Consider the following 19,861-nt stretch of genomic DNA (forward strand, 5'->3'; position numbering starts at 1 on the left):
TGGCCCTAGCAGCACCAGGAAAACGGGTTCAGATGTGCTCGCCTTCCACTCGGCGTTGAGCGCCTACAGCGAGATTGCCTTCGGCCTCTGGCGCCAGGAGGGAAGGCGACACATCACGGAGCAAGCAGCGCGTAGCAGAAGGCGGTGGTGGTGTGTCGGTCAGCATGGTTGCTTCCCAAGTAGCTGATCCGGGTTCGAAGCCCGGACACCGCACGCAAGTTGTCTTCTTTACTCAGGAGAGTGTTTCCAACGCTCGCGATCGTCGAATTTCCAAACTGTCGTGTTACGAATGGTTTTCCTTCGCCCCTCGTCCAGCTCCGCGTAGGCTAGTGCGGATTGCGATTCACAGCATCGTGTGTCCCCATGTGTCGACTTGTCCCGACTTTGCTCGGCTGACGCGAAAGCTGACGCTTGCAAATGGGCGTATATGTAGAGGACAGGCGCTAGAAACGACTGGGAGAGACCGACTCGACAAACGCGCAACGGACCCTTTCATTTGACTGTGGCCGCAGGTTCGCGAATTTGGGTCCCGAGAGGCAAGAGAGGGGTCAGCGTGCTGGACCGTATCATTACCGCGCAGCAACACCGAAAACTAAGGGAAAAGGCAAAATTAAAGAATCCAACAGCACGTAGACTTCCTAGTTAGCCACCGAGCCGTGTACTAAGCACGCAAAAACGCTGCTTAACTTCGGTGATCGGACGAGAACCCGTGTCGTCAGCGTGGCACACAAGTCGGCGAGAACGTTTCCAGACGTGCGGACATCTTAGTCCTTGTACAGATCACTTGGGATTTGCCTGGCAGTCTCTCGCGCTGCCTTTTAGGGAAGCAATATGAAATAGCCCTTGGTGGGATCTAACCCATAGCCTTCCCGTTGTTAGCATGACACACTAACTTAGTGAGCTTACTGCCCACGCAATACGGCCGCTTCACATCTCCAGCACCTGAGCCACCGTTTCATCTATCTTTATTAAGGCCTTACGATTCCTTTAAACACGTATGCGTTGCTGTTGAGGTTTTCTCGCTGTCGCTTGGAACCCAGAGCCACAGCACAACAACAACGGAAACGTCCGTAAGAAGAGCTAAACCTCGACGCGGGAAAAGTATGTTCCGCTATTTCTTTTCGACCGCTCGGTCTGTCACTGTCGTCTCTAGTAAAATCTGCTTCGCGTGTTTCTGCATAATTTACTTGTTCTGTAAGATCACGGGAGTATGTTAGTTTCAGAATGTTTAAAATGCATTGTCAGATGTGGGGTTCGAACCCACGCTCCCTTATGGGAACCAGAGCTTAAATCTGGCGCCTTAGACCGCTCGGCCAATCTGACGTGCGAGGCAAGAGCTCCAGAGACTTCCATCTCTAGCAATATCTCAAAGAACCTCACTGCGAAATCTGTTTCTTTTTTCGGTAGGATGGAATTATGTCAGTTTTAGAAAATTTAAGACGCTATGTCAGACGTGGCGTAGGAAATGCACCCTCCCCTTCGGGAACGAATGTGGCGCGTTGGACCGCTTTCTTCCGTCGTTTCTAGTTTGAACTGTAACTAGCAAAACTGTATTTAGTAATAGGAACATTTTCACATTGATGCAAAGAAAACTAGATATTAGCCAACGGCAAATAAGGCCGTTTCCTAGCAACAGCCACGCTGTGCATAACGCTCTCGTGGGAAGCCAATGAAATACTTCGTGTGAGGCTCAAACTGTCGACCTTCACTTTACAATACTTCGGCACTGCCCCGGTGGTACCGACGCATACATACTGAAGCGTCTTTGGATCGTCAGTGAGTACTTCATATTAGAAATTTCGTGTTCGCCCTGATGTGCATTAAAGGGCAGATTCTTCAGTAAAAGTTAGTTCTGCGCTCAGTTTCAGTATATGGCCCTAGCAGCACCAGGAAAACGGGTTCAGATGTGCTCGCCTTCCACTCGGCGTTGAGCGCCTACAGCGAGATTGCCTTCGGCCTCTGGCGCCAGGAGGGAAGGCGACACATCACGGAGCAAGCAGCGCGTAGCAGAAGGCGGTGGTGGTGTGTCGGTCAGCATGGTTGCTTCCCAAGTAGCTGATCCGGGTTCGAAGCCCGGACACCGCACGCAAGTTGTCTTCTTTACTCAGGAGAGTGTTTCCAACGCTCGCGATCGTCGAATTTCCAAACTGTCGTGTTACGAATGGTTTTCCTTCGCCCCTCGTCCAGCTCCGCGTAGGCTAGTGCGGATTGCGATTCACAGCATCGTGTGTCCCCATGTGTCGACTTGTCCCGACTTTGCTCGGCTGACGCGAAAGCTGACGCTTGCAAATGGGCGTATATGTAGAGGACAGGCGCTAGAAACGACTGGGAGAGACCGACTCGACAAACGCGCAACGGACCCTTTCATTTGACTGTGGCCGCAGGTTCGCGAATTTGGGTCCCGAGAGGCAAGAGAGGGGTCAGCGTGCTGGACCGTATCATTACCGCGCAGCAACACCGAAAACTAAGGGAAAAGGCAAAATTAAAGAATCCAACAGCACGTAGACTTCCTAGTTAGCCACCGAGCCGTGTACTAAGCACGCAAAAACGCTGCTTAACTTCGGTGATCGGACGAGAACCCGTGTCGTCAGCGTGGCACACAAGTCGGCGAGAACGTTTCCAGACGTGCGGACATCTTAGTCCTTGTACAGATCACTTGGGATTTGCCTGGCAGTCTCTCGCGCTGCCTTTTAGGGAAGCAATATGAAATAGCCCTTGGTGGGATCTAACCCATAGCCTTCCCGTTGTTAGCATGACACACTAACTTAGTGAGCTTACTGCCCACGCAATACGGCCGCTTCACATCTCCAGCACCTGAGCCACCGTTTCATCTATCTTTATTAAGGCCTTACGATTCCTTTAAACACGTATGCGTTGCTGTTGAGGTTTTCTCGCTGTCGCTTGGAACCCAGAGCCACAGCACAACAACAACGGAAACGTCCGTAAGAAGAGCTAAACCTCGACGCGGGAAAAGTATGTTCCGCTATTTCTTTTCGACCGCTCGGTCTGTCACTGTCGTCTCTAGTAAAATCTGCTTCGCGTGTTTCTGCATAATTTACTTGTTCTGTAAGATCACGGGAGTATGTTAGTTTCAGAATGTTTAAAATGCATTGTCAGATGTGGGGTTCGAACCCACGCTCCCTTATGGGAACCAGAGCTTAAATCTGGCGCCTTAGACCGCTCGGCCAATCTGACGTGCGAGGCAAGAGCTCCAGAGACTTCCATCTCTAGCAATATCTCAAAGAACCTCACTGCGAAATCTGTTTCTTTTTTCGGTAGGATGGAATTATGTCAGTTTTAGAAAATTTAAGACGCTATGTCAGACGTGGCGTAGGAAATGCACCCTCCCCTTCGGGAACGAATGTGGCGCGTTGGACCGCTTTCTTCCGTCGTTTCTAGTTTGAACTGTAACTAGCAAAACTGTATTTAGTAATAGGAACATTTTCACATTGATGCAAAGAAAACTAGATATTAGCCAACGGCAAATAAGGCCGTTTCCTAGCAACAGCCACGCTGTGCATAACGCTCTCGTGGGAAGCCAATGAAATACTTCGTGTGAGGCTCAAACTGTCGACCTTCACTTTACAATACTTCGGCACTGCCCCGGTGGTACCGACGCATACATACTGAAGCGTCTTTGGATCGTCAGTGAGTACTTCATATTAGAAATTTCGTGTTCGCCCTGATGTGCATTAAAGGGCAGATTCTTCAGTAAAAGTTAGTTCTGCGCTCAGTTTCAGTATATGGCCCTAGCAGCACCAGGAAAACGGGTTCAGATGTGCTCGCCTTCCACTCGGCGTTGAGCGCCTACAGCGAGATTGCCTTCGGCCTCTGGCGCCAGGAGGGAAGGCGACACATCACGGAGCAAGCAGCGCGTAGCAGAAGGCGGTGGTGGTGTGTCGGTCAGCATGGTTGCTTCCCAAGTAGCTGATCCGGGTTCGAAGCCCGGACACCGCACGCAAGTTGTCTTCTTTACTCAGGAGAGTGTTTCCAACGCTCGCGATCGTCGAATTTCCAAACTGTCGTGTTACGAATGGTTTTCCTTCGCCCCTCGTCCAGCTCCGCGTAGGCTAGTGCGGATTGCGATTCACAGCATCGTGTGTCCCCATGTGTCGACTTGTCCCGACTTTGCTCGGCTGACGCGAAAGCTGACGCTTGCAAATGGGCGTATATGTAGAGGACAGGCGCTAGAAACGACTGGGAGAGACCGACTCGACAAACGCGCAACGGACCCTTTCATTTGACTGTGGCCGCAGGTTCGCGAATTTGGGTCCCGAGAGGCAAGAGAGGGGTCAGCGTGCTGGACCGTATCATTACCGCGCAGCAACACCGAAAACTAAGGGAAAAGGCAAAATTAAAGAATCCAACAGCACGTAGACTTCCTAGTTAGCCACCGAGCCGTGTACTAAGCACGCAAAAACGCTGCTTAACTTCGGTGATCGGACGAGAACCCGTGTCGTCAGCGTGGCACACAAGTCGGCGAGAACGTTTCCAGACGTGCGGACATCTTAGTCCTTGTACAGATCACTTGGGATTTGCCTGGCAGTCTCTCGCGCTGCCTTTTAGGGAAGCAATATGAAATAGCCCTTGGTGGGATCTAACCCATAGCCTTCCCGTTGTTAGCATGACACACTAACTTAGTGAGCTTACTGCCCACGCAATACGGCCGCTTCACATCTCCAGCACCTGAGCCACCGTTTCATCTATCTTTATTAAGGCCTTACGATTCCTTTAAACACGTATGCGTTGCTGTTGAGGTTTTCTCGCTGTCGCTTGGAACCCAGAGCCACAGCACAACAACAACGGAAACGTCCGTAAGAAGAGCTAAACCTCGACGCGGGAAAAGTATGTTCCGCTATTTCTTTTCGACCGCTCGGTCTGTCACTGTCGTCTCTAGTAAAATCTGCTTCGCGTGTTTCTGCATAATTTACTTGTTCTGTAAGATCACGGGAGTATGTTAGTTTCAGAATGTTTAAAATGCATTGTCAGATGTGGGGTTCGAACCCACGCTCCCTTATGGGAACCAGAGCTTAAATCTGGCGCCTTAGACCGCTCGGCCAATCTGACGTGCGAGGCAAGAGCTCCAGAGACTTCCATCTCTAGCAATATCTCAAAGAACCTCACTGCGAAATCTGTTTCTTTTTTCGGTAGGATGGAATTATGTCAGTTTTAGAAAATTTAAGACGCTATGTCAGACGTGGCGTAGGAAATGCACCCTCCCCTTCGGGAACGAATGTGGCGCGTTGGACCGCTTTCTTCCGTCGTTTCTAGTTTGAACTGTAACTAGCAAAACTGTATTTAGTAATAGGAACATTTTCACATTGATGCAAAGAAAACTAGATATTAGCCAACGGCAAATAAGGCCGTTTCCTAGCAACAGCCACGCTGTGCATAACGCTCTCGTGGGAAGCCAATGAAATACTTCGTGTGAGGCTCAAACTGTCGACCTTCACTTTACAATACTTCGGCACTGCCCCGGTGGTACCGACGCATACATACTGAAGCGTCTTTGGATCGTCAGTGAGTACTTCATATTAGAAATTTCGTGTTCGCCCTGATGTGCATTAAAGGGCAGATTCTTCAGTAAAAGTTAGTTCTGCGCTCAGTTTCAGTATATGGCCCTAGCAGCACCAGGAAAACGGGTTCAGATGTGCTCGCCTTCCACTCGGCGTTGAGCGCCTACAGCGAGATTGCCTTCGGCCTCTGGCGCCAGGAGGGAAGGCGACACATCACGGAGCAAGCAGCGCGTAGCAGAAGGCGGTGGTGGTGTGTCGGTCAGCATGGTTGCTTCCCAAGTAGCTGATCCGGGTTCGAAGCCCGGACACCGCACGCAAGTTGTCTTCTTTACTCAGGAGAGTGTTTCCAACGCTCGCGATCGTCGAATTTCCAAACTGTCGTGTTACGAATGGTTTTCCTTCGCCCCTCGTCCAGCTCCGCGTAGGCTAGTGCGGATTGCGATTCACAGCATCGTGTGTCCCCATGTGTCGACTTGTCCCGACTTTGCTCGGCTGACGCGAAAGCTGACGCTTGCAAATGGGCGTATATGTAGAGGACAGGCGCTAGAAACGACTGGGAGAGACCGACTCGACAAACGCGCAACGGACCCTTTCATTTGACTGTGGCCGCAGGTTCGCGAATTTGGGTCCCGAGAGGCAAGAGAGGGGTCAGCGTGCTGGACCGTATCATTACCGCGCAGCAACACCGAAAACTAAGGGAAAAGGCAAAATTAAAGAATCCAACAGCACGTAGACTTCCTAGTTAGCCACCGAGCCGTGTACTAAGCACGCAAAAACGCTGCTTAACTTCGGTGATCGGACGAGAACCCGTGTCGTCAGCGTGGCACACAAGTCGGCGAGAACGTTTCCAGACGTGCGGACATCTTAGTCCTTGTACAGATCACTTGGGATTTGCCTGGCAGTCTCTCGCGCTGCCTTTTAGGGAAGCAATATGAAATAGCCCTTGGTGGGATCTAACCCATAGCCTTCCCGTTGTTAGCATGACACACTAACTTAGTGAGCTTACTGCCCACGCAATACGGCCGCTTCACATCTCCAGCACCTGAGCCACCGTTTCATCTATCTTTATTAAGGCCTTACGATTCCTTTAAACACGTATGCGTTGCTGTTGAGGTTTTCTCGCTGTCGCTTGGAACCCAGAGCCACAGCACAACAACAACGGAAACGTCCGTAAGAAGAGCTAAACCTCGACGCGGGAAAAGTATGTTCCGCTATTTCTTTTCGACCGCTCGGTCTGTCACTGTCGTCTCTAGTAAAATCTGCTTCGCGTGTTTCTGCATAATTTACTTGTTCTGTAAGATCACGGGAGTATGTTAGTTTCAGAATGTTTAAAATGCATTGTCAGATGTGGGGTTCGAACCCACGCTCCCTTATGGGAACCAGAGCTTAAATCTGGCGCCTTAGACCGCTCGGCCAATCTGACGTGCGAGGCAAGAGCTCCAGAGACTTCCATCTCTAGCAATATCTCAAAGAACCTCACTGCGAAATCTGTTTCTTTTTTCGGTAGGATGGAATTATGTCAGTTTTAGAAAATTTAAGACGCTATGTCAGACGTGGCGTAGGAAATGCACCCTCCCCTTCGGGAACGAATGTGGCGCGTTGGACCGCTTTCTTCCGTCGTTTCTAGTTTGAACTGTAACTAGCAAAACTGTATTTAGTAATAGGAACATTTTCACATTGATGCAAAGAAAACTAGATATTAGCCAACGGCAAATAAGGCCGTTTCCTAGCAACAGCCACGCTGTGCATAACGCTCTCGTGGGAAGCCAATGAAATACTTCGTGTGAGGCTCAAACTGTCGACCTTCACTTTACAATACTTCGGCACTGCCCCGGTGGTACCGACGCATACATACTGAAGCGTCTTTGGATCGTCAGTGAGTACTTCATATTAGAAATTTCGTGTTCGCCCTGATGTGCATTAAAGGGCAGATTCTTCAGTAAAAGTTAGTTCTGCGCTCAGTTTCAGTATATGGCCCTAGCAGCACCAGGAAAACGGGTTCAGATGTGCTCGCCTTCCACTCGGCGTTGAGCGCCTACAGCGAGATTGCCTTCGGCCTCTGGCGCCAGGAGGGAAGGCGACACATCACGGAGCAAGCAGCGCGTAGCAGAAGGCGGTGGTGGTGTGTCGGTCAGCATGGTTGCTTCCCAAGTAGCTGATCCGGGTTCGAAGCCCGGACACCGCACGCAAGTTGTCTTCTTTACTCAGGAGAGTGTTTCCAACGCTCGCGATCGTCGAATTTCCAAACTGTCGTGTTACGAATGGTTTTCCTTCGCCCCTCGTCCAGCTCCGCGTAGGCTAGTGCGGATTGCGATTCACAGCATCGTGTGTCCCCATGTGTCGACTTGTCCCGACTTTGCTCGGCTGACGCGAAAGCTGACGCTTGCAAATGGGCGTATATGTAGAGGACAGGCGCTAGAAACGACTGGGAGAGACCGACTCGACAAACGCGCAACGGACCCTTTCATTTGACTGTGGCCGCAGGTTCGCGAATTTGGGTCCCGAGAGGCAAGAGAGGGGTCAGCGTGCTGGACCGTATCATTACCGCGCAGCAACACCGAAAACTAAGGGAAAAGGCAAAATTAAAGAATCCAACAGCACGTAGACTTCCTAGTTAGCCACCGAGCCGTGTACTAAGCACGCAAAAACGCTGCTTAACTTCGGTGATCGGACGAGAACCCGTGTCGTCAGCGTGGCACACAAGTCGGCGAGAACGTTTCCAGACGTGCGGACATCTTAGTCCTTGTACAGATCACTTGGGATTTGCCTGGCAGTCTCTCGCGCTGCCTTTTAGGGAAGCAATATGAAATAGCCCTTGGTGGGATCTAACCCATAGCCTTCCCGTTGTTAGCATGACACACTAACTTAGTGAGCTTACTGCCCACGCAATACGGCCGCTTCACATCTCCAGCACCTGAGCCACCGTTTCATCTATCTTTATTAAGGCCTTACGATTCCTTTAAACACGTATGCGTTGCTGTTGAGGTTTTCTCGCTGTCGCTTGGAACCCAGAGCCACAGCACAACAACAACGGAAACGTCCGTAAGAAGAGCTAAACCTCGACGCGGGAAAAGTATGTTCCGCTATTTCTTTTCGACCGCTCGGTCTGTCACTGTCGTCTCTAGTAAAATCTGCTTCGCGTGTTTCTGCATAATTTACTTGTTCTGTAAGATCACGGGAGTATGTTAGTTTCAGAATGTTTAAAATGCATTGTCAGATGTGGGGTTCGAACCCACGCTCCCTTATGGGAACCAGAGCTTAAATCTGGCGCCTTAGACCGCTCGGCCAATCTGACGTGCGAGGCAAGAGCTCCAGAGACTTCCATCTCTAGCAATATCTCAAAGAACCTCACTGCGAAATCTGTTTCTTTTTTCGGTAGGATGGAATTATGTCAGTTTTAGAAAATTTAAGACGCTATGTCAGACGTGGCGTAGGAAATGCACCCTCCCCTTCGGGAACGAATGTGGCGCGTTGGACCGCTTTCTTCCGTCGTTTCTAGTTTGAACTGTAACTAGCAAAACTGTATTTAGTAATAGGAACATTTTCACATTGATGCAAAGAAAACTAGATATTAGCCAACGGCAAATAAGGCCGTTTCCTAGCAACAGCCACGCTGTGCATAACGCTCTCGTGGGAAGCCAATGAAATACTTCGTGTGAGGCTCAAACTGTCGACCTTCACTTTACAATACTTCGGCACTGCCCCGGTGGTACCGACGCATACATACTGAAGCGTCTTTGGATCGTCAGTGAGTACTTCATATTAGAAATTTCGTGTTCGCCCTGATGTGCATTAAAGGGCAGATTCTTCAGTAAAAGTTAGTTCTGCGCTCAGTTTCAGTATATGGCCCTAGCAGCACCAGGAAAACGGGTTCAGATGTGCTCGCCTTCCACTCGGCGTTGAGCGCCTACAGCGAGATTGCCTTCGGCCTCTGGCGCCAGGAGGGAAGGCGACACATCACGGAGCAAGCAGCGCGTAGCAGAAGGCGGTGGTGGTGTGTCGGTCAGCATGGTTGCTTCCCAAGTAGCTGATCCGGGTTCGAAGCCCGGACACCGCACGCAAGTTGTCTTCTTTACTCAGGAGAGTGTTTCCAACGCTCGCGATCGTCGAATTTCCAAACTGTCGTGTTACGAATGGTTTTCCTTCGCCCCTCGTCCAGCTCCGCGTAGGCTAGTGCGGATTGCGATTCACAGCATCGTGTGTCCCCATGTGTCGACTTGTCCCGACTTTGCTCGGCTGACGCGAAAGCTGACGCTTGCAAATGGGCGTATATGTAGAGGACAGGCGCTAGAAACGACTGGGAGAGACCGACTCGACAAACGCGCAACGGACCCTTTCATTTGACTGTGGCCGCAGGTTCGCGAATTTGGGTCCCGAGAGGCAAGAGAGGGGTCAGCGTGCTGGACCGTATCATTACCGCGCAGCAACACCGAAAACTAAGGGAAAAGGCAAAATTAAAGAATCCAACAGCACGTAGACTTCCTAGTTAGCCACCGAGCCGTGTACTAAGCACGCAAAAACGCTGCTTAACTTCGGTGATCGGACGAGAACCCGTGTCGTCAGCGTGGCACACAAGTCGGCGAGAACGTTTCCAGACGTGCGGACATCTTAGTCCTTGTACAGATCACTTGGGATTTGCCTGGCAGTCTCTCGCGCTGCCTTTTAGGGAAGCAATATGAAATAGCCCTTGGTGGGATCTAACCCATAGCCTTCCCGTTGTTAGCATGACACACTAACTTAGTGAGCTTACTGCCCACGCAATACGGCCGCTTCACATCTCCAGCACCTGAGCCACCGTTTCATCTATCTTTATTAAGGCCTTACGATTCCTTTAAACACGTATGCGTTGCTGTTGAGGTTTTCTCGCTGTCGCTTGGAACCCAGAGCCACAGCACAACAACAACGGAAACGTCCGTAAGAAGAGCTAAACCTCGACGCGGGAAAAGTATGTTCCGCTATTTCTTTTCGACCGCTCGGTCTGTCACTGTCGTCTCTAGTAAAATCTGCTTCGCGTGTTTCTGCATAATTTACTTGTTCTGTAAGATCACGGGAGTATGTTAGTTTCAGAATGTTTAAAATGCATTGTCAGATGTGGGGTTCGAACCCACGCTCCCTTATGGGAACCAGAGCTTAAATCTGGCGCCTTAGACCGCTCGGCCAATCTGACGTGCGAGGCAAGAGCTCCAGAGACTTCCATCTCTAGCAATATCTCAAAGAACCTCACTGCGAAATCTGTTTCTTTTTTCGGTAGGATGGAATTATGTCAGTTTTAGAAAATTTAAGACGCTATGTCAGACGTGGCGTAGGAAATGCACCCTCCCCTTCGGGAACGAATGTGGCGCGTTGGACCGCTTTCTTCCGTCGTTTCTAGTTTGAACTGTAACTAGCAAAACTGTATTTAGTAATAGGAACATTTTCACATTGATGCAAAGAAAACTAGATATTAGCCAACGGCAAATAAGGCCGTTTCCTAGCAACAGCCACGCTGTGCATAACGCTCTCGTGGGAAGCCAATGAAATACTTCGTGTGAGGCTCAAACTGTCGACCTTCACTTTACAATACTTCGGCACTGCCCCGGTGGTACCGACGCATACATACTGAAGCGTCTTTGGATCGTCAGTGAGTACTTCATATTAGAAATTTCGTGTTCGCCCTGATGTGCATTAAAGGGCAGATTCTTCAGTAAAAGTTAGTTCTGCGCTCAGTTTCAGTATATGGCCCTAGCAGCACCAGGAAAACGGGTTCAGATGTGCTCGCCTTCCACTCGGCGTTGAGCGCCTACAGCGAGATTGCCTTCGGCCTCTGGCGCCAGGAGGGAAGGCGACACATCACGGAGCAAGCAGCGCGTAGCAGAAGGCGGTGGTGGTGTGTCGGTCAGCATGGTTGCTTCCCAAGTAGCTGATCCGGGTTCGAAGCCCGGACACCGCACGCAAGTTGTCTTCTTTACTCAGGAGAGTGTTTCCAACGCTCGCGATCGTCGAATTTCCAAACTGTCGTGTTACGAATGGTTTTCCTTCGCCCCTCGTCCAGCTCCGCGTAGGCTAGTGCGGATTGCGATTCACAGCATCGTGTGTCCCCATGTGTCGACTTGTCCCGACTTTGCTCGGCTGACGCGAAAGCTGACGCTTGCAAATGGGCGTATATGTAGAGGACAGGCGCTAGAAACGACTGGGAGAGACCGACTCGACAAACGCGCAACGGACCCTTTCATTTGACTGTGGCCGCAGGTTCGCGAATTTGGGTCCCGAGAGGCAAGAGAGGGGTCAGCGTGCTGGACCGTATCATTACCGCGCAGCAACACCGAAAACTAAGGGAAAAGGCAAAATTAAAGAATCCAACAGCACGTAGACTTCCTAGTTAGCCACCGAGCCGTGTACTAAGCACGCAAAAACGCTGCTTAACTTCGGTGATCGGACGAGAACCCGTGTCGTCAGCGTGGCACACAAGTCGGCGAGAACGTTTCCAGACGTGCGGACATCTTAGTCCTTGTACAGATCACTTGGGATTTGCCTGGCAGTCTCTCGCGCTGCCTTTTAGGGAAGCAATATGAAATAGCCCTTGGTGGGATCTAACCCATAGCCTTCCCGTTGTTAGCATGACACACTAACTTAGTGAGCTTACTGCCCACGCAATACGGCCGCTTCACATCTCCAGCACCTGAGCCACCGTTTCATCTATCTTTATTAAGGCCTTACGATTCCTTTAAACACGTATGCGTTGCTGTTGAGGTTTTCTCGCTGTCGCTTGGAACCCAGAGCCACAGCACAACAACAACGGAAACGTCCGTAAGAAGAGCTAAACCTCGACGCGGGAAAAGTATGTTCCGCTATTTCTTTTCGACCGCTCGGTCTGTCACTGTCGTCTCTAGTAAAATCTGCTTCGCGTGTTTCTGCATAATTTACTTGTTCTGTAAGATCACGGGAGTATGTTAGTTTCAGAATGTTTAAAATGCATTGTCAGATGTGGGGTTCGAACCCACGCTCCCTTATGGGAACCAGAGCTTAAATCTGGCGCCTTAGACCGCTCGGCCAATCTGACGTGCGAGGCAAGAGCTCCAGAGACTTCCATCTCTAGCAATATCTCAAAGAACCTCACTGCGAAATCTGTTTCTTTTTTCGGTAGGATGGAATTATGTCAGTTTTAGAAAATTTAAGACGCTATGTCAGACGTGGCGTAGGAAATGCACCCTCCCCTTCGGGAACGAATGTGGCGCGTTGGACCGCTTTCTTCCGTCGTTTCTAGTTTGAACTGTAACTAGCAAAACTGTATTTAGTAATAGGAACATTTTCACATTGATGCAAAGAAAACTAGATATTAGCCAACGGCAAATAAGGCCGTTTCCTAGCAACAGCCACGCTGTGCATAACGCTCTCGTGGGAAGCCAATGAAATACTTCCTGTGAGGCTCAAACTGTCGACCTTCACTTTACAATACTTCGGCACTGCCCCGGTGGTACCGACGCATACATACTGAAGCGTCTTTGGATCGTCAGTGAGTACTTCATATTAGAAATTTCGTGTTCGCCCTGATGTGCATTAAAGGGCAGATTCTTCAGTAAAAGTTAGTTCTGCGCTCAGTTTCAGTATATGGCCCTAGCAGCACCAGGAAAACGGGTTCAGATGTGCTCGCCTTCCACTCGGCGTTGAGCGCCTACAGCGAGATTGCCTTCGGCCTCTGGCGCCAGGAGGGAAGGCGACACATCACGGAGCAAGCAGCGCGTAGCAGAAGGCGGTGGTGGTGTGTCGGTCAGCATGGTTGCTTCCCAAGTAGCTGATCCGGGTTCGAAGCCCGGACACCGCACGCAAGTTGTCTTCTTTACTCAGGAGAGTGTTTCCAACGCTCGCGATCGTCGAATTTCCAAACTGTCGTGTTACGAATGGTTTTCCTTCGCCCCTCGTCCAGCTCCGCGTAGGCTAGTGCGGATTGCGATTCACAGCATCGTGTGTCCCCATGTGTCGACTTGTCCCGACTTTGCTCGGCTGACGCGAAAGCTGACGCTTGCAAATGGGCGTATATGTAGAGGACAGGCGCTAGAAACGACTGGGAGAGACCGACTCGACAAACGCGCAACGGACCCTTTCATTTGACTGTGGCCGCAGGTTCGCGAATTTGGGTCCCGAGAGGCAAGAGAGGGGTCAGCGTGCTGGACCGTATCATTACCGCGCAGCAACACCGAAAACTAAGGGAAAAGGCAAAATTAAAGAATCCAACAGCACGTAGACTTCCTAGTTAGCCACCGAGCCGTGTACTAAGCACGCAAAAACGCTGCTTAACTTCGGTGATCGGACGAGAACCCGTGTCGTCAGCGTGGCACACAAGTCGGCGAGAACGTTTCCAGACGTGCGGACATCTTAGTCCTTGTACAGATCACTTGGGATTTGCCTGGCAGTCTCTCGCGCTGCCTTTTAGGGAAGCAATATGAAATAGCCCTTGGTGGGATCTAACCCATAGCCTTCCCGTTGTTAGCATGACACACTAACTTAGTGAGCTTACTGCCCACGCAATACGGCCGCTTCACATCTCCAGCACCTGAGCCACCGTTTCATCTATCTTTATTAAGGCCTTACGATTCCTTTAAACACGTATGCGTTGCTGTTGAGGTTTTCTCGCTGTCGCTTGGAACCCAGAGCCACAGCACAACAACAACGGAAACGTCCGTAAGAAGAGCTAAACCTCGACGCGGGAAAAGTATGTTCCGCTATTTCTTTTCGACCGCTCGGTCTGTCACTGTCGTCTCTAGTAAAATCTGCTTCGCGTGTTTCTGCATAATTTACTTGTTCTGTAAGATCACGGGAGTATGTTAGTTTCAGAATGTTTAAAATGCATTGTCAGATGTGGGGTTCGAACCCACGCTCCCTTATGGGAACCAGAGCTTAAATCTGGCGCCTTAGACCGCTCGGCCAATCTGACGTGCGAGGCAAGAGCTCCAGAGACTTCCATCTCTAGCAATATCTCAAAGAACCTCACTGCGAAATCTGTTTCTTTTTTCGGTAGGATGGAATTATGTCAGTTTTAGAAAATTTAAGACGCTATGTCAGACGTGGCGTAGGAAATGCACCCTCCCCTTCGGGAACGAATGTGGCGCGTTGGACCGCTTTCTTCCGTCGTTTCTAGTTTGAACTGTAACTAGCAAAACTGTATTTAGTAATAGGAACATTTTCACATTGATGCAAAGAAAACTAGATATTAGCCAACGGCAAATAAGGCCGTTTCCTAGCAACAGCCACGCTGTGCATAACGCTCTCGTGGGAAGCCAATGAAATACTTCCTGTGAGGCTCAAACTGTCGACCTTCACTTTACAATACTTCGGCACTGCCCCGGTGGTACCGACGCATACATACTGAAGCGTCTTTGGATCGTCAGTGAGTACTTCATATTAGAAATTTCGTGTTCGCCCTGATGTGCATTAAAGGGCAGATTCTTCAGTAAAAGTTAGTTCTGCGCTCAGTTTCAGTATATGGCCCTAGCAGCACCAGGAAAACGGGTTCAGATGTGCTCGCCTTCCACTCGGCGTTGAGCGCCTACAGCGAGATTGCCTTCGGCCTCTGGCGCCAGGAGGGAAGGCGACACATCACGGAGCAAGCAGCGCGTAGCAGAAGGCGGTGGTGGTGTGTCGGTCAGCATGGTTGCTTCCCAAGTAGCTGATCCGGGTTCGAAGCCCGGACACCGCACGCAAGTTGTCTTCTTTACTCAGGAGAGTGTTTCCAACGCTCGCGATCGTCGAATTTCCAAACTGTCGTGTTACGAATGGTTTTCCTTCGCCCCTCGTCCAGCTCCGCGTAGGCTAGTGCGGATTGCGATTCACAGCATCGTGTGTCCCCATGTGTCGACTTGTCCCGACTTTGCTCGGCTGACGCGAAAGCTGACGCTTGCAAATGGGCGTATATGTAGAGGACAGGCGCTAGAAACGACTGGGAGAGACCGACTCGACAAACGCGCAACGGACCCTTTCATTTGACTGTGGCCGCAGGTTCGCGAATTTGGGTCCCGAGAGGCAAGAGAGGGGTCAGCGTGCTGGACCGTATCATTACCGCGCAGCAACACCGAAAACTAAGGGAAAAGGCAAAATTAAAGAATCCAACAGCACGTAGACTTCCTAGTTAGCCACCGAGCCGTGTACTAAGCACGCAAAAACGCTGCTTAACTTCGGTGATCGGACGAGAACCCGTGTCGTCAGCGTGGCACACAAGTCGGCGAGAACGTTTCCAGACGTGCGGACATCTTAGTCCTTGTACAGATCACTTGGGATTTGCCTGGCAGTCTCTCGCGCTGCCTTTTAGGGAAGCAATATGAAATAGCCCTTGGTGGGATCTAACCCATAGCCTTCCCGTTGTTAGCATGACACACTAACTTAGTGAGCTTACTGCCCACGCAATACGGCCGCTTCACATCTCCAGCACCTGAGCCACCGTTTCATCTATCTTTATTAAGGCCTTACGATTCCTTTAAACACGTATGCGTTGCTGTTGAGGTTTTCTCGCTGTCGCTTGGAACCCAGAGCCACAGCACAACAACAACGGAAACGTCCGTAAGAAGAGCTAAACCTCGACGCGGGAAAAGTATGTTCCGCTATTTCTTTTCGACCGCTCGGTCTGTCACTGTCGTCTCTAGTAAAATCTGCTTCGCGTGTTTCTGCATAATTTACTTGTTCTGTAAGATCACGGGAGTATGTTAGTTTCAGAATGTTTAAAATGCATTGTCAGATGTGGGGTTCGAACCCACGCTCCCTTATGGGAACCAGAGCTTAAATCTGGCGCCTTAGACCGCTCGGCCAATCTGACGTGCGAGGCAAGAGCTCCAGAGACTTCCATCTCTAGCAATATCTCAAAGAACCTCACTGCGAAATCTGTTTCTTTTTTTCGGTAGGATGGAATTATGTCAGTTTTAGAAAATTTAAGACGCTATGTCAGACGTGGCGTAGGAAATGCACCCTCCCCTTCGGGAACGAATGTGGCGCGTTGGACCGCTTTCTTCCGTCGTTTCTAGTTTGAACTGTAACTAGCAAAACTGTATTTAGTAATAGGAACATTTTCACATTGATGCAAAGAAAACTAGATATTAGCCAACGGCAAATAAGGCCGTTTCCTAGCAACAGCCACGCTGTGCATAACGCTCTCGTGGGAAGCCAATGAAATACTTCCTGTGAGGCTCAAACTGTCGACCTTCACTTTACAATACTTCGGCACTGCCCCGGTGGTACCGGACGCATACATACTGAAGCGTCTTTGGATCGTCAGTGAGTACTTCATATTAGAAATTTCGTGTTCGCCCTGATGTGCATTAAAGGGCAGATTCTTCAGTAAAAGTTAGTTCTGCGCTCAGTTTCAGTATATGGCCCTAGCAGCACCAGGAAAACGGGTTCAGATGTGCTCGCCTTCCACTCGGCGTTGAGCGCCTACAGCGAGATTGCCTTCGGCCTCTGGCGCCAGGAGGGAAGGCGACACATCACGGAGCAAGCAGCGCGTAGCAGAAGGGCGGTGGTGGTGTGTCGGTCAGCATGGTTGCTTCCCAAGTAGCTGATCCGGGTTCGAAGCCCGGACACCGCACGCAAGTTGTCTTCTTTACTCAGGAGAGTGTTTCCAACGCTCGCGATCGTCGAATTTCCAAACTGTCGTGTTACGAATGGTTTTCCTTCGCCCCTCGTCCAGCTCCGCGTAGGCTAGTGCGGATTGCGATTCACAGCATCGTGTGTCCCCATGTGTCGACTTGTCCCGACTTTGCTCGGCTGACGCGAAAGCTGACGCTTGCAAATGGGCGTATATGTAGAGGACAGGCGCTAGAAACGACTGGGAGAGACCGACTCGACAAACGCGGCAACGGACCCTTTCATTTGACTGTGGCCGCAGGTTCGCGAATTTGGGTCCCGAGAGGCAAGAGAGGGGTCAGCGTGCTGGACCGTACCATTACCGCGCAGCAACACCGAAAACTAAGGGAAAAGGCAAAATTAAAGAATCCAACAGCACGTAGACTTCCTAGTTAGCCACCGAGCCGTGTACTAAGCACGCAAAAACGCTGCTTAACTTCGGTGATCGGACGAGAACCCGTGTCGTCAGCGTGGCACACAAGTCGGCGAGAACGTTTTCAGACGTGCGGACATCTTAGTCCTTGTACAGATCACTTGGGATTTGCCTGGCAGTCCTCTCGCGCTGCCTTTTAGGGAAGCAATATGAAATAGCCCTTGGTGGGATCTAACCCATAGCCTTCCCGTTGTTAGCATGACACACTAACTTAGTGAGCTTACTTGCCCACGCAATACGGCCGCTTCACATCTCCAGCACCTGAGCCACCGTTTCATCTATCTTTATTAAGGCCTTACGATTCCTTTAAACACGTATGCGTTGCTGTTGAGGTTTTCTCGCTGTCGCTTGGAACCCAGAGCCACAGCACAACAACAACGGAAACGTCCGTAAGAAGAGCTAAACCTCGACGCGGGAAAAGTATGTTCCGCTATTTCTTTTCGACCGCTCGGTCTGTCACTGTCGTCTCTAGTAAAATCTGCTTCGCGTGTTTCTGCATAATTTACTTGTTCTGTAAGATCACGGGAGTATGTTAGTTTCAGAATGTTTAAAATGCATTGTCAGATGTGGGGTTCGAACCCACGCTCCCTTATGGGAACCAGAGCTTAAATCTGGCGCCTTAGACCGCTCGGCCAATCTGACGTGCGAGGCAAGAGCTCCAGAGACTTCCATCTCTAGCAATATCTCAAAGAACCTCACTGCGAAATCTGTTTCTTTTTCGGTAGGATGGAATTATGTCAGTTTTAGAAAATTTAAGACGCTATGTCAGACGTGGCGTAGGAAATGCACCCTCCCCTTCGGGAACGAATGTGGCGCGTTGGACCGCTTTCTTCCGTCGTTTCTAGTTTGAACTGTAACTAGCAAAACTGTATTTAGTAATAGGAACATTTTCACATTGATGCAAAGAAAACTAGATATTAGCCAACGGCAAATAAGGCCGTTTCCTAGCAACAGCCACGCTGTGCATAACGCTCTCGTGGGAAGCCAATGAAATACTTCCCTGTGAGGCTCAAACTGTCCGACCTTCACTTTACAATACTTCGGCACTGCCCCGGTGGTACCGACGCATACATACTGAAGCGTCTTTGGATCGTCAGTGAGTACTTCATATTAGAAATTTCGTGTTCGCCCTGATGTGCATTAAAGGGGCAGATTCTTCAGTAAAAGTTAGTTCTGCGCTCAGTTTCAGTATATGGCCCTAGCAGCACCAGGAAAACGGGTTCAGATGTGCTCGCCTTCCACTCGGCGTTGAGCGCCTACAGCGAGATTGCCTTCGGCCTCTGGCGCCAGGAGGGAAGGCGACACATCACGGAGCAAGCAGCGCGTAGCAGAAGGCGGTGGTGGTGTGTCGGTCAGCATGGTTGCTTCCCAAGTAGCTGATCCGGGTTCGAAGCCCGGACACCGCACGCAAGTTGTCTTCTTTACTCAGGAGAGTGTTTCCAACGCTCGCGATCGTCGAATTTCCAAACTGTCGTGTTACGAATGGTTTTCCTTCGCCCCTCGTCCAGCTCCGCGTAGGGCTAGTGCGGATTGCGATTCACAGCATCGTGTGTCCCCATGTGTCGACTTGTCCCGACTTTGCTCGGCTGACGCGAAAGCTGACGCTTGCAAATGGGCGTATATGTAGAGGACAGGCGCTAGAAACGACTGGGAGAGACCGACTCGACAAACGCGCAACGGACCCTTTCATTTGACTGTGGCCGCAGGTTCGCGAATTTGGGTCCCGAGAGGCAAGAGAGGGGTCAGCGTGCTGGACCGTATCATTACCCGCGCAGCAACACCGAAAACTAAGGGAAAAGGCAAAATTAAAGAATCCAACAGCACGTAGACTTCCTAGTTAGCCACCGAGCCGTGTACTAAGCACGCAAAAACGCTGCTTAACTTCGGTGATCGGACGAGAACCCGTGTCGTCAGCGTGGCACACAAGTCGGCGAGAACGTTTCCAGACGTGCGGACATCTTAGTCCTTGTACAGATCACTTGGATTTGCCTGGCAGTCTCTCGCGCTGCCTTTTAGGGAAGCAATATGAAATAGCCCTTGGTGGGATCTAACCCATAGCCTTCCCGTTGTTAGCATGACACACTAACTTAGTGAGCTTACTGCCCACGCAATACGGCCGCTTCACATCTCCAGCACCTGAGCCACCGTTTCATCTATCTTTATTAAGGCCTTACGATTCCTTTAAACACGTATGCGTTGCTGTTGAGGTTTTCTCGCTGTCGCTTGGAACCCAGAGCCACAGCACAACAACAACGGAAACGTCCGTAAGAAGAGCTAAACCTCGACGCGGGAAAAGTATGTTCCGCTATTTCTTTTCGACCGCTCG

General features: G+C 50.5%; 10 non-coding genes across 10 annotated transcripts; all 10 read right to left on the reverse strand.

The window, feature by feature from the left end:
- Positions 1-1,239: 1,239 nt before the first annotated feature.
- Positions 1,240-1,323, reverse strand: Trnal-uaa. The gene has a single exon. It is a non-coding gene; the product is annotated as a tRNA-Leu (tRNA).
- A 1,788-nt stretch (positions 1,324-3,111) lies between these two features.
- Trnal-uaa lies at positions 3,112-3,195 on the reverse strand. The gene has a single exon. It is a non-coding gene; the product is annotated as a tRNA-Leu (tRNA).
- Positions 3,196-4,983: 1,788 nt separating this feature from the next.
- Positions 4,984-5,067, reverse strand: Trnal-uaa. Its single transcript has one exon. It is a non-coding gene; the product is annotated as a tRNA-Leu (tRNA).
- A 1,788-nt stretch (positions 5,068-6,855) lies between these two features.
- Trnal-uaa lies at positions 6,856-6,939 on the reverse strand. Its single transcript has one exon. It is a non-coding gene; the product is annotated as a tRNA-Leu (tRNA).
- A 1,788-nt stretch (positions 6,940-8,727) lies between these two features.
- Positions 8,728-8,811, reverse strand: Trnal-uaa. Its single transcript has one exon. It is a non-coding gene; the product is annotated as a tRNA-Leu (tRNA).
- Positions 8,812-10,599: 1,788 nt separating this feature from the next.
- On the reverse strand, positions 10,600-10,683 carry Trnal-uaa. Its single transcript has one exon. It is a non-coding gene; the product is annotated as a tRNA-Leu (tRNA).
- A 1,788-nt stretch (positions 10,684-12,471) lies between these two features.
- Positions 12,472-12,555, reverse strand: Trnal-uaa. Its single transcript has one exon. It is a non-coding gene; the product is annotated as a tRNA-Leu (tRNA).
- Positions 12,556-14,343: 1,788 nt separating this feature from the next.
- On the reverse strand, positions 14,344-14,427 carry Trnal-uaa. Its single transcript has one exon. It is a non-coding gene; the product is annotated as a tRNA-Leu (tRNA).
- Positions 14,428-16,215: 1,788 nt separating this feature from the next.
- Positions 16,216-16,299, reverse strand: Trnal-uaa. Its single transcript has one exon. It is a non-coding gene; the product is annotated as a tRNA-Leu (tRNA).
- A 1,794-nt stretch (positions 16,300-18,093) lies between these two features.
- Positions 18,094-18,177, reverse strand: Trnal-uaa. Its single transcript has one exon. It is a non-coding gene; the product is annotated as a tRNA-Leu (tRNA).
- Positions 18,178-19,861: the final 1,684 nt, after the last annotated feature.

Source organism: Schistocerca piceifrons, chromosome 7, assembly GCF_021461385.2.
Source record: "Schistocerca piceifrons isolate TAMUIC-IGC-003096 chromosome 7, iqSchPice1.1, whole genome shotgun sequence".
Taxonomy (NCBI): Eukaryota; Metazoa; Arthropoda; class Insecta; order Orthoptera; family Acrididae; genus Schistocerca; species Schistocerca piceifrons.